The sequence below is a fragment of the Pinus tabuliformis genome, chromosome 8 (assembly GCF_031772625.1).
Source record: "Pinus tabuliformis cultivar Carrire ecotype Pingquan chromosome 8, CPIR1, whole genome shotgun sequence".
Taxonomy (NCBI): Eukaryota; Viridiplantae; Streptophyta; class Pinopsida; order Pinales; family Pinaceae; genus Pinus; species Pinus tabuliformis.
The window spans coordinates 476,128,650-476,137,194 of NC_142294.1; positions in this window are offsets into that span (position 1 = coordinate 476,128,650).

Below are 8,545 nucleotides of genomic sequence, written 5' to 3' on the forward strand. Positions count from 1 at the left end.
TCGACAGTTGACGGTCAACCTAGGTAAAATCAAGGTTACGATCTTCAATGGGGTGAAGAAAACCTCAGACCTTCACTTTCTATTCAGAGGGGAGGAGATTGAGATCACCAGCACATATACTTACTTGGGGGTGCAATTCTCAGGTCCCCGCTTCAGTTTGCGACCAGCGCTTCAGCCTCGGATCAACAAAGGATATGGATCCTTAGCCCTTCTTGAGAGACAGTCCTTTCAACATCACTTCCAAGACATCTCGTCCAAGATGAGGCTCATGGACATCTTGATTCGTCCTAGTGTTCTATATGGCTCAGAGATTTGGGGACCGTCTTTACTTGAGTTAGACTAGGCTTTAACTAAGAGAGTCCAGATTCTTCTTCTTCGTCGCATCATTAGGTGCAAACTGGCAGTGCCGCAGCACATCATCCTTGCAGAGTTTGGAGCTCAGCCCTTTCGGCTTGAGACGGTCTTCAGATTGGTTTCATTCTTGCATCATGTCTAGGGCTTGGCAGACTCGATAAAGAGTAGGGACCGTTATCCTTACTTGGCATATTGCTCTTTTGAGACTATTCCTCGTTCTACTCCCTCAGGCCGAACTAGATCTTGGTTTACAGGAGTTTCAAAACTCTTAGAGTCAGTGCGAATTCAGTTGGATTGTCTCCCTCCTTTCCGATATTCCTTAGATGCTCCTGATCACCTTTTACCTACCAGATAGGAGCTAAACAAGATCATCTAAGGAGGACATCTATAGGCAATTCGCCCAGGTCACCTGGGTCAATCCTCCAGGAGGGTTGCACCTAAAGATGGCCTTCTACGCTGAGCACTTCTTGGAGTTGAGAGACGAGCTCATTGTTCGACCCCAGTATACGTTTCACCATTGGATGCATGCTCTTCGCATTCCTCTAAGCCAATTCAGAGTAGGTTCTCATAGACTTCAGGTAGAGACACACAACCAAGTGGTTAGACTAGACAGAGTCTGCCAGGTATGTCATTTACAGGAAGTGGAGACCGAGGTGCACTTCATCCTTGGATGCCTTCTCCACTACGAGATTAGAGGAAGGTTTCATTGCTTGTTCAGAGATTCTCGAACCCTCGCCGACTTTTTCAGGTACCCCGATTAGAGATGTTTGGCCCTATATATGCAGGAGGCTCTTAGGTTCCAAGTGCATATTCTTCAGCCTCCCATCAGACCAGACCCCACATGGAGGATCACGACATTTTCCAGGGTACTACCTTCAGATAGGGGCACCAGGAGATCGATTGATACCAGTACGTATCCAGACTCCAGATCAGTGAGGATCCATGGGACCTCACCCTGCCACATGAGATCTCAGCAGCAGTTTCATCTCAGATCCGTTCCTGGGAGACAAACTAGGTCCTTCAGAATTCAACAATGTGTGAACCCCCCCAAGATACGATTTAGTGGACAGTCTGCACTTTCCATCGGCTCTTCATCGAGCCAACAGACTTTGTTGAGTTTCTTCAGTGTTATTCATTTAGCCTTAGATGTTAGGAGAGATGGGTCTAATCCTCAGACCTATTAGCTCCTGGATCTTCTCCGCTAGGGGCAGATATTGATTTACTTCATTCATTGTATCTTTGATTTACTTCATGCATTGTATCTTTTATAGGAGACCGCTTGGTTCTCTCGCTTTCTATATACATCAGTGTACTCAACAATCCCTTTGACCTACTTTGTGGTCATTAGTTGGACATAAATATAATTATCTTATCTTATCTTATCTACAATCCAAGCAATCAACAATTTCTTAAAACAAAATATTAAACTAAATATAAATAAAACTTTGAATGAAATCTAAGAATAAAAATAAAAACTAATATAAAATTTAAATTAAATTAAAATAATTAACTAAAAGTAATTTTAAATAAAAAGTAATTCAAATTTATATGCTAATATTATCATTCAAACAAAAATTAAAGCTATTAAATAATAAAATCAATGTTATTAAATCAAAGCTAAATATTTAAGTTTAAACCAAAATTAAAATAAATTTAAGCTAAACTAAATTAATTTTTAACTATAACTAAAGAAAACGAGTAATATAACTAAAATAAAGTAATTAAGATAAAATAAACTAATAAAAACTAAAATGACTACCATAGACCAAAAACTAAAATACTTATTAAAAGAGCCATGACATAAAATGAAAGGAAACTATAGAGTTCATATGATTGGAAGAGCCTATTAGTAATTTCATATTATCATCAAAGATATGTTGAATTCCAAGGTTTTCTAGTAACTTGTGTACATCATCTGCAGTAACCATGCCATCGCAATCGTTGTCCAAGGTATTGAAAATTCGAGATAGGTCCCATATTTGAACAAAGGTCGTGTATATTTTATTTACAAAATCACTACTTGTTTGATCAATCTTACCTCCAGACAAGTGGTGTTTTCCAAGATCACTTATAATATGTGGGTCTTTTGGATTGCAAAGTTCATGAAACTTAGTTTCCCATTATTTGAGAAACCCAAACATGAACATAAAAGTTGTAGAAACTATAAAATCACTGAACCCAACTCAAGGACATTGATACAATAATATTCCAATACACAGACATGGCATACACATTTGAAATTCCTACCATTGCGGTGCTCAAGTACAGTCGTTCTTGAAATCTAGAAAAATGAGAAAGAAAAATAGTAGAAAAGCAAGAGTCGTCTTTGTCCACCTCTGCAAGTCGTCTTTGTCCACCAAGGTAGCTGCAAATGTCAGAGCTGAAAAGATCATTGGACCAGCAAAGGGTTTGACATCATATGGAGCCAAAGAACCCATTTTCTCCCAAATTTTGCTAATGTGGAAGTTGGAGGAGAACTTATTTTAGAAACCAGAGAAATGAAGGTCAACAACTATGAAAGTAGTAAAGGTCTCCGATATTGAACAAATGTCAATTACGAAAAGACCCAAAAAATATCAATACCAAAACATTCAATAAACTTTAATCTCATAAAAGTTCATGCCTTACACGATAAATACACGAGCTATGACCGAAAAACTTACAAACATAGTATATCAATTAAACTTTGATTTTTTGCTTTGAAGGCTTGGTTGGAAAAAGCAAAGAGATCACAAGAAATGCTCTGCAGATATGTAGTTTGTTTTGTTTTGAAACTATCATATCAAACAAATATAAACAATACATGGAAATCAATTTTCTTGAATGGAAAGTAAATAGTGGAAAAAGAAAACTCAGATATATGATTACACGTAAAGTTAAACAAATTAAAGAAATGAACTCGTTGGATAACTCCATAACATACTTAAAAATCACTTATGTTTAACTAATGAAATTATTAACATAGATTCATAGCAACCCTCGATAAATTAAGTGTCCAAGCCAATCAAAATAAATAATTGAGTACAAACCTATATATGCCTTTGATTTATTAAATGCCCAATGAAATTAAATAATTGAGTACAAATCTGTCCATGCATAAAATATCGTGTGTGTGTGTGTATATATATTATCAATTTTCTTTCTCCTATTTTCCACTATTAAGCAGCTTAAGGAATAAAAAAACTTCAATATAGACCTCTTTCCACTTATATTCAGTCTTTATCTATTGTGAAATCCTTATCTGCGGGGATTTTTCAGGTTCTCGGGAGTTAGGGTTTTGAACAAGGAGCAACAGACCGAGCAAGCTGGTAACAATGGAGGGGACAGGAGGAGGGAGTTCCACTCCCTCTTACAAACAAAAGCAAGGAAACGAGTTTGAATGGATTCAGGAAACCTTCGGAGGTAGAAAAAAAAGAAAACACACACAAAAAAACCAGAAAGTAGCAAATCCGATGAAGAGGAAGAGACTCACGGGGAGGCCATAAGGGAGGAAGGACCAGGGGACAACAGTCAGAGAAAGGCGTACAAATCTGCAACAGGACCCTGTAAACCCAAGACAAATATCAAACCCCGCGTGGTTTTGAACGATCCTGCACTGCAAGTGCACATAGATCACATGGCGACTTATGTTATTATATGCAAGTTTATGGGCATATGACCTACAAAAAAGAATCTGTACTCATGGATAAGAAACAACTGGAAACCAAAGGGAGAAATAAATCTGCATCTAGGGTCCAAGGGTTTCTTCACAATGGTTTTCACTAACCTGGAGGACAAAGACAAAGTGTTTGAAGGAGGACCCTATTTCTATGTTGTTGCAGGCCTATACATGCGACCCTGGATGATGATCTTTGTCCCGGAACGAGAAAAATTCACATCGGTCCTGGTATGGATAAGACTATACTCCTTACCTCTAGATTATTGGTTGCCTGAATCCTTAAAAGCAATAGGAAATAAATTAGGCCATTTTCTAAAAATATCAGAGGCAACTCTGCGAGGTAAATATACCTCCTTCACACGAATATGTGTGGAAATGGATCTATCGTGAGCACTCCTGGATTAAATCGTCCTAGAAGTATACAATTAGGAATGGGTACAGGCGGTGGACTATGAACATGTCCCGTTTAGATGTCGAAAATTTCATGAACATGGACACATCTTTCGAGATTGCCCACAAAACAAAAGGGAGGATAATCAGAGAACCAATACAGGCAAAGATCCTGAGGGATTTACCAAGACGGGAGGCAGAGGGAAAGGAGGGGGAAGAAAGCACCAAAAGAACCCTAGTGAAAATAAGCTACTAAGTAGCAACAGTTTTGAAATTTTAGAAGAAGGAGGGAACATTGGAAAGGATGATGCACCAGAAAACCATCCCATAAAGAAGGAGAAGGAGGAAAGTATGTGTTGAAAAGTGTGCAACAAGAAATGCTTGTTGAGAATGCAACAAGATGATGGAGCTTAGTGGAAAGGAGTCGCCTTCACTAAGTGGGCCCGCAGGCAAATTATGGCGCAAAGTATATTTTTGGATCACAGCAGGAGTGATCAGAGTCTATTTTTAGACTGCTAGTCAAAAATAGAAAAGTCAAATATTATTGTCTCATAATAATATTTAGACTATAAACTTTATCTTATTATCTTGGATCACTTCAGTTTGAGCTACAGATGTGGCACATGCAGCTATCAGAAGGAAATATGTGTTGTTATGAGTCAGTTGAGCTATTGCATGCAGGACATCAGTTAGAACTCATGTGGTTGAGTTCTGTGGAGTTGGATGAGTAGTTAATGGAGTTGTTCAGTTTGACTTAGTTGAACTAGTTGTATTTAGTCTAACTGATCAATAGACTAAGTGATGAGTTGTGAATTAGTTATTAATTAATTCACTAATTATTAACTCATAATGCAATTGAAGAATACATCAGTTAACTCAGTGCATGTACAGTTCAGTGGAGACAGGTGTTAGAGGTTGAGATTTCTATCAGTTGTGCATGAGATTGTGCACATGCATGGGATTGAGTTATGCCAATGATCTCTGCATAGTGTGGGCCAATACCAAGTGAAATATAGCTTGTGCTCACGTGATTTACAGTGTGGGTGATTTTCTCAAGGTAAATAGGAGTTTGGATTAGCCATTCTCATTCATTCTCTTGCAGGATTGTGCAGTGGAGGTAGGCAAAGCAGCGGAGGAGATTTGGAGATCAGATCTGAGCTGTATTGTGTGTAACAGGTGGAGATAGTACTGAGGACTTGTGAGGAGTATTGTACTATGTTTGTTACATGTTCTCAATCAATATAATATATAGATAGTTGGGGATTTTAGCGAGATGCTTTCCCCGGGAAAATACTGTGTTGATATGTGTGATTGATGCTTCTATGTGCGCATGTTATTGTTTCTGCTTCTGCAAATTGATGATCAACGTAGAGGAGGTTATGTATTATGCATGTTTTCCGCAATAGTGTATAATCGGGATAATCTCTATTGAATATGTGTTTATTATTCAAAATTTCTACAGTATGGAAATAATCGAGAAAAACAGAGAGCAAAAGGAGCCTACACCAAGTAACATGGAACTAAGCAGGGACCAGGAGATGACCCCAAGTGAAGTTGGAACAGAGGACCACAAACTACAGGAGATTCTTGAGAGGGAGAATCTTGATCTGGAAAAATTCTTAAACCAGGGAACCATCAAAGGGATAGATTCCCTACTTCAAGAGGAGTTTGATAGAGTACAATAGTTCTTCCTCTGGAGATCTCAAACGAAAACCACTGGAGTCAAAAGAAGCCATGATAGCCAGGAGCATAAAGGGGTCAAATCAATGGAGGAAACACCAAGATACTCGACCAAGAACCCAAGCAAGAAAAGAGGAAGGAAGAGACCAAAATGAGTTGTTAAAAGAGTGTGGGAAACTCATGCTCAACTTAGGTAAGATGAAAGATCTCACCAGTTACTCATTCAAAAACCCATCATTATGAAGCTCACAACCTGGAATATTAGGGGTTTAGGAAGTAAAAGAAAACAAAGGAATCTTAGCCATAGAATAAAAGAAGAAAACCTAGACATGGTGTTTATACAGGAAACAAAATGTTCCATAAATAAAGTCAGGGAAATACATAGAAAATGGCTTAGCAAATATGGGCACCTAGAAGTCAAAGCCAATAATACAGCGGGAGGAATTCTTACTCTTTGGAATCCTCAGAAATTTGGAATTCTGGATGCTGAAGCATCCAAGAACTACCTTTCAATGGTCATCCAACCTTTCGGTGATAAGGAAATCTATATGGTCACTAATGTCTATGGTCCTCAAAAACCTGAAGACAAACTCAAGCTTCTCACTTCACTAGAGGAACTAAGGGAGAGATACCCAGTAATGCCCTAGATTCTGAGTGGAGATTTCAACATAATTAAATCTCTTACAGAAAAAAGGAGGAACCAGAACAATAGGAAGAGACTCTATTGCATTTCAGAATTTCCTAATCAACATGAGGCTAGTGGACTTGGAAACAACAAATGGAACCTTCACATGGAACAATAAGAGGGGAGGAGCTTCCCAAGTTGCCTCAAAACTAGATAGATTTATAATCTCAGAGAACCTCTTCCGCTCTAGCCCTAACTTGAATGCTTTTATCCTTCCTTTTGGAGGATCGGATCACTGGCCTATTTGGTTAGAAGCTTCCTTTATTGGCACTCCAAGGAACAGACCTTTCAGGTTCGAAAATGTTTGGCTTACTTACTGGTGGGCTCCAGTATTGTAGCAATAATGCTACAACTCATGGAGCTTCCTTCTCTAATTTTATCAACTCGGTAGTTCATAACAAACTTGGAAGCGACGGTGCTGTATGCACAAGTACTAGCTCTTGTCGCAGCTGTCACTTGGTCAGCTGGCACAAGTCCGCTAGGGCTCAAGCCAACTTCTATATGCTCTCAGAAGAAGCTTTCTAAATGATGAACGAAGGCTATCTCAAAGGAAATTAACCTATTTTGCAAGAATGAACTGAAAGCCAACCAAACATGGAAACCCTAGTAAACCCTAATTTGACTAGCTTAATCCTTATGATGCAATGGTGGGAATGCAACTTCCAGAAATGATGCCATTACTTCTAGTGAGATGAGATGCATGCATTTAAACTACTTCCATTGAAGAGAACACGTTTTTGTATTTTTGCTCAAGTGGGTGGAGTCATTATGATTGTGCTTCTTACTGGGTCTTGACTGTGCAGGGGTAGTTCAAAGGGGAGGAAGGCTTGGGAAAGGTCAGGAGGACTCTGAGAGGTTCCAGGGGATCCTTCACATCATTCCACAGAAGTTCACAACGTTCAGGTGCTTGGCAACCGTGGTTGCAGGCTTCTACAGGATGTCTGCAGGGGATCCTACAGGAAGCTCGGGATTTCTACAGGAAGTCTGCTAACTTCTACAGGATGTTCTGCAGTCAGAGTTTTGGGTGATGGAGGAGTGAAGGAGCTGTATGGGTGGATAGGCAAGATGACAGAGGATCTTTTGATGGCCTATGGACAGAGAGATGAGATGGGGAAGGTGTGTGTAAAGCTGGTTGGTCTAGAGGAGGGTAGTAGTAGTGGAAGGTCAAAAAGATTGAGCAACGTGGACAGTAGAAGGGTTGGAAGGAAAATGAGCTGAACAGAGGATGAGTAGGTGGCTTAGGCACGGTTTAGAAGGATAAGAACACGATGAAGTGGTGTTGCGCAGTGTAAATGAAACAAATCACCCTTATCTTGCATGTAAACGAAAGTTCACCAACCTATTCTAACTGTTTTATTAGGAATCAAAGAACAACAATGTAAGTTGAAGGGAAACCGTGCATGATGCTGAACCAAAGAGTCATTACTCAAGATATAATCGTATGGACAATTCTTCAACCGAAAACATTACATCAATACTTGCATGCATATGTTAAAACAGTGCTTTTGGCAGTTGGCACGGTCTACACTTCCGGTCCCCAAACAGAGGTGAAAGTGAGCATGCATTCAACCCTTTTTTGAACTCAACGTAACTTCAATCTCCCTACGCTAATTCTGAACTACTGAAACAATTGCATTCATGAAACTAACCTACATAACCAAACCGAAACAGTCAACTCAACAAACTGTGTTTTCCAAGTGCATGTAAAGGAAAGAAATGCAATGATAAAAGAAAGACAAGTAACAATACAAAGAAAAGGAGGTCTATTGCTCTCAGGT